Here is a 6,022-nt window from a genome sequence, read left to right as displayed (position 1 = left end):
GACACGTACAGGTCGTGGCCCTCAGAGCCAGTCATTAGTGAGGTAGCAAATTAGACAAGTTGGGTCAGAACCAAGAGAACAAAACAAATCCAATACTTGAAGCAGAATGGTAGTAAGGGTAGCCGATTTCAAACCAGGAGATCCAAATGGATGCAGAAAGTGAGACAGAAGAATTGTCAAGATAGCTGAGGTCAAACAAGGAAATCCAAACGGAACCAGAACATGAGGCAAAGGATTGGTCAGGAACAAGCAAAGTCAACAACCGGAAGATCAATATAGAAAGCCGGAGATTAAGGAACCAGGAACAGACCTCAGAAGCAAGCCAATTCACCCAGTACTGGATCAGTGCCAGAGCTTGCCTAATAGAGACTGCTCAGAGGTACCTTCAGTGGTCAATGACCTTACACTGACCGCTGATATGACTTTTAAAAGTTGTGCACTATTGCTAGACTCCAACTCTATCTGACTAACTGAAGGTCCGAAAGTTGCGCTTTATTGCTAGACAACAAGCTTGCACTGCAGAAACCCAATGACCATTGTCTGCAATGCAAAGGAAGAGAGCGGGGATGGTGCCTGATACAGCCACAGCCACCATCAAAGTGGTGTTGTACTAGCTTTAAACTATGTCTAGCTGGCAGGCACTATGCTAAAAACTGGTGCACAGTAGGCACCCGTGGTCAGTTAGTGTCTGGTGGCCGAGTAACACCAGTAGGTCAGAAAGTACTGAATGTAAAAGGGAATTCCAAGACAAGCTGTAAAAGCACAATTAAACAGACAAGAGAAGAACAAGGTAGCAGAGTTAATCCATCCTGCCACATACATACTTCAAATATGAATAACATCATCTGCCCGGGCTGCAGGAAGTCAGATGAAGATTGTGTTAGTGAAACTGGCCACAAGTAGTGAGCAGGTCCGGAGGTGTCAGGTTGCTGTGAGTTTGTGTATGTTCCAGTATAATGGAGACCTGTACAGTACGGGGTCCACATTGTAGTACAATGGGAGTTGTCCTTCTCTGGGGGTCTCTCTGTTTAATAGGTGAGTGATCAGTAAAGTGGTCAATGTTATTAATTGTGTTCTTTATTTATGTCTTCCATACTCTGGCTGGGAGTATTTTCTAGCATTTATATGGGACATGGTGGCCTGAGAGATTACATTTATTTACACGCTATACCGTATGTTATGAATTAACTGTTAAAATATTGTTTAAATTCTTTCTGTGGGGTTTCTATGTGGTTTGTCTTCAGTTGTGAATGTAACATGAGATAAAAAAGAACATTTGCCTCTCCACCATATCCATCTGGACGGCCATCACTTCATAAAACTTAATGTCCAAATCTGAGCATATCATCTTTCCCGCTGCCATTGCCAGTTCCCCTCCCTACATATCCTCTCTCCACCGTTCCCCATGCACACTGCCTCTGTGTCATCCTCAACTCCACCCTCAGCTTCATCCCTCACATCCAGTTCCTCCCACAGTCTTGTTGCGTCTTTCTCAGCAACATTGCTCAAATACACCCCTTCCTCACTCAGACTGTAACTAATCCCTAGTCCACTTGCTTATTATTTCCCATCTTGACTACTGTAACTTCCTCCTCACTGGTCTTCCCATCACCCTATACAATCCATCCTGAATGCTGCAGTTAGAGCAGATCTTCCTTTCCTACCAGTCCCCCTCCACTGCCCCACTGTGTAAAATGATTGTGCGGTGCTATGGAATCTGTAGCATCCTATAAATAAATGATGATGATGATGATGATGATGATGATGATGAATAAATATAGACACCTCTTGCTTTTTATGTTGATAAACTGAGTAATTATTTAGATTGATTGATTGATGATACATTGTGATTGGCTTAATCAAGTTTGACTTGTGGCTCCTGAGTTGAGCAGACATGTCCTGTAAGCTCTAGCTTGGTGTCCAGCTTTAAACATAATCTGTGCTCCTTCTTTTACTGGAGTAGCCCTGGACCTGCTCTGCTGGGTTCAGGATTTAGCTTGTCACTACTTTTTTTTTTGTTCTTAATTAGTATTTTTTTGGGATAGCTGTCTCCTAACAACAGCTGCTTCTTGCTTCCTTAGAATAAGTAAGTACTGGCACAAACACCTGGGTACCCTAGATGTCCTCCCATCCTCAGGTTCTCCTTCCCCACTATTACTATGTATGAAGGGGACGTCATCGACTGTCAGACTAGGAGTGTGGCACTGGGCTCTGGCATCAGCGCCATAATCACAGCCAACATGGCAGAGCAGTGACTGGCAGCTTCACAGGTAGGAAATCAATGCTCAGTGTGTGGGCTCCACAGGGAATGTCATTCAGTGTTTTAGGTGCCCCCTAAACCTTACTACCAACTGTCTAGGTTCGCCTAGTGGTAGCGACGGCCCTGGATAAAGGGACAAGGTGATGTTGGATTTAGACAAGGTGGAAGAATTTGCATCAGCACATCTGTCTAGTAACTAAATCATGGATAATCAGTGGATGTGTGGATTAACAGTGTGACGTTGACCAGCTGAAACCAATCACAACATACAACAATTTTTAGTGATGCAAAGAAACACCTCTAGGAGTGTGAGGATACTGGGTTTTGTATAGCCCATTTGCCTCTCAAAATAGCTGGTTTGCCTGTAGGTAGCCAGAAACACCTGGTACTACTTTGGTTCCAAAATCATTTAGACAAAGACAATTGAAATGATATAAAATATACCTTTATCAAAAATAGAGATTTGTATTTACAATATTACACCAGATAAAGGGGTACAGTTTATAACAGTCAGGGAGTTCACTGCACAGAGATCCTGCTAGACTACACAACTGTAAAGGGTCTATACACATTGTTCCTCTTAAGTGTGTCCCGATGACCAAACCACACCATTCATTCCTTCACCACAAGGCAGGGACCAAGCCCAATGTCCTCTGCAGAGGCTTAGCAGTTACGATCCTCAGCATATTTCAACCAGAGCCGTGAGCCCTAAGCAGCTGGTCCAAAGTAGGATGTAGAACAGTAACTAGATGGCTGAGCTCCCTATCTTAAACTCCATCTGGCTCCCACAGTGTTGAAACACTACCCCACTGGATTGGGTACTTGAATTATGGAGGGTAGCCAATAAACCTCACTCAAGTCATCTGATGGCAGCAGACACCCTGTGGTGAAGTTTGCTTAGATTTCCTGGGAACAATGGCCATTTGTCAAGCAATAAAGGGTAGTTCCATTAAGTCTCTGATCCATTCCTTGGTTAACCCCTGACTAGTACTGACCGGCACTTCTGGGTCAATATGGCCAACTGCTAGAGGAAAGCCTTTATCCAGCAGTCAGTACAAATTCTAAGGGAGCGTCCGGGTGTCTGGACTCCCTAACAAGCCCAAGTGCAATGGCTCCTCTAGAAGACAGGTTACAGAATCTAGTGGTACCTACAGAACCAACCTGGTGACATTTAAAGAATATGGAAACACCACACTTTAAACGTGCATACAGACAGGTATACAATAGAGTGTTGGGCGAGAGGAGATGCCAGGCAGACTGAACCTTTATTTTCAATATGCCCCACCCAGCTCTCCCCACAAGACGGAAATCATATCAAACAAGACTGAAAGCTTTCTTCTAACTAGGTGACTGAGATAATAGATCAAGGTGGAGCCGTAAATTATTTAGAGTTTCGGGCATTACTAAGGTACAGGAGGGCAACATTCAACAGAGTACTAGGTATTAGAATAAGAAGGCATTCACTAAAACTGAATGTTTGGGGGAAATCTGTGAAAGAATTACCCAAAAATGCTAGTAGACAGGTCTTATACCTTTCCAACAGAGGTGGGGGAGTATATATAATACTGGAGGGGAATTTATGACTCTTATCTGATTGTAAATTTTATGCTTTCAAGTTGAGAGACGCAGAAATGATATTCACTAAAGAGGAAATAATACAAAGGAATAGTTTTATTTTTGACACAAACTGTGAAGTTCCCGGAAGAGGTGGAGATGGTCTACAGTGGTATTAAACGTCTTCACACCCTGCGGTATTTCTCACATATTATTTTCTGACATCATGAAATCAAAATGAATTTATTTGGAAAAATTTTACCCTTGTTCAACACAAAATATTCTGTAAAACCAAAAAAGAAACATTAGTTACGTTTGAGCAGTACGTAAATGTTAATTATATTAAGCAATTTATCATCTGTTTTGCTTTAAACAAATTATTTGCTTTTGGACCATGTGATATTTAATCGTAAATTAAACAATTAACAACAAGAGTTTGTATAAAAAGCTGTACCATTAACCCAGGTGTAGATTACTACCGTTTGTATGTATGTCAGGGATCTAATACAATGGTGAGATTTGACCTACAGTCCTAAAGTATCAGGAGAATTAATTCTCCAACTCATCCGGTCATGTTCTATTATCTCATATTTATGATCACATTGTATCTTCTGTCTCCCACACACTAAAACATTTCTATACTGAACTCATAGTTTTTCCTCCCCCTCACACCTCTCCATCACTGTCGACAACACCTCTATCTCCCCTGTCCCCCAACTTCGCTGCCTCGGTGTCATCCTCGACTCCTCTCTCTCCTTTGGCCCCCACATTCTCTCTCTTGCTAAATCCTGCCGCTTCCAGCTGCGTAACATCGCTCGCATCCGGCCCTTCCTCTCCCAAGATGCCACCAAATGCCTTATCCACTCTCTGATCATCTCCCGCTTGGACTACTGCAACCTCCTCCTCATTGGCCTCCCCCAATCTCCCCTTCGATCTGTTCTTAACGCAGCCGCTAGGCTTATCTTCCTTTCTTGCCGCTCCTCGTCTGTCTCCCCCCTCTACCAATCCCTTCACTGGCTCCTCCTCCCCTACAGAATCCTCTTCAAGCTCCTCACTCTTACATACAAGGCCCTCGCCAACTCCACTACACCCTACATCTCCACCCTCCTCTCTATTCATGCTCCATCCCGCCCTCTCCGATCTGCCAATGACTATCGCCTCTCTTCCCCCCGATCACCACCTCCCATGCGCGTATCCAAAACTTCGCCCGCGCAGCCCCCCTCCACTGGAACAAGCTCCCTCCCTCCATCAGAACTTCCCCTAATCTGTCCAGTTTCAAACGGGCTTTAAAAACCCACCTTTTTATTAATGCCTTCCAGTCTCCCACTTAATTTCCTACCTTTTCTTCTGCCTCTTCCCCTTCATTCGCCTTCCCTTATCATTATCCTCCATTCCTCCTTCTCTCCCTCTCTCCCCCGTGTCTCTCTGTCTGTCTACCCCACCACTTAGATTGTACGCTCCTTTGAGCAGGGTCACATTTCCTCCTGTCTTCACCACTTTTAACTCTGCTCTCCAGCTACCTTGCCCTCCTCCTCGAGGACACTCTTCCCCCTGTCCCCTCTCTCTCCCTCTTCTCCCCTCTGGGGGTTTCCCTGTCATCCGTGCCCTCCCTCTTGGGCTCCGTCGTATGCGGACCTTCCCCTCTCCCCTCCCCCGCCCCTAGCTGTGCTTTGAGCTCACGGAGCTACTGTGCTTATTGTTTACTGTACTGTGCTGTCTCACCTTGTATTCTAATTTCGTTTGTCCCTGTACGGCGCTACGGACACCTAGTGGCGCCCTATAAATAAAAATTATTAATAATAATAATTAATAACTATACAGTTTGACTTATATTTAATTTATTGTATGATCAGATCTTATGGTTGTGGGTAACATTACTTTTCCATGAACTATATGTTCAAATGATCAGTTGATAACATGTATTATGGATACAGGTAACAGAATTAATTATTTAGAATACACAGAACAATAAAACATATAGGTTTGTGGAAGGACGAGCGTAGTCTGAAGGCGCTAGCCCAGTGGTTCCCAAACTTTTGCAGTTCACGGCACCCTTAGAGTCTTCATAATTTTTTCAAGGCACCCCTCCAAAATAATTACCGAGCAGTCCCGTTTTATAAGCAGTTGGGTCAAAAAAAGTAATAAGTATTTAGGTCAGGACAAAAATACTTATTTAGCTGTATGCAAAAATAATACACATAAACAACA

Source organism: Mixophyes fleayi, chromosome 1 (genome assembly GCF_038048845.1).
Source record: "Mixophyes fleayi isolate aMixFle1 chromosome 1, aMixFle1.hap1, whole genome shotgun sequence".
Classification (NCBI taxonomy): domain Eukaryota; kingdom Metazoa; phylum Chordata; class Amphibia; order Anura; family Limnodynastidae; genus Mixophyes; species Mixophyes fleayi.
Note: the sequence above shows the minus strand (reverse complement) of the source record.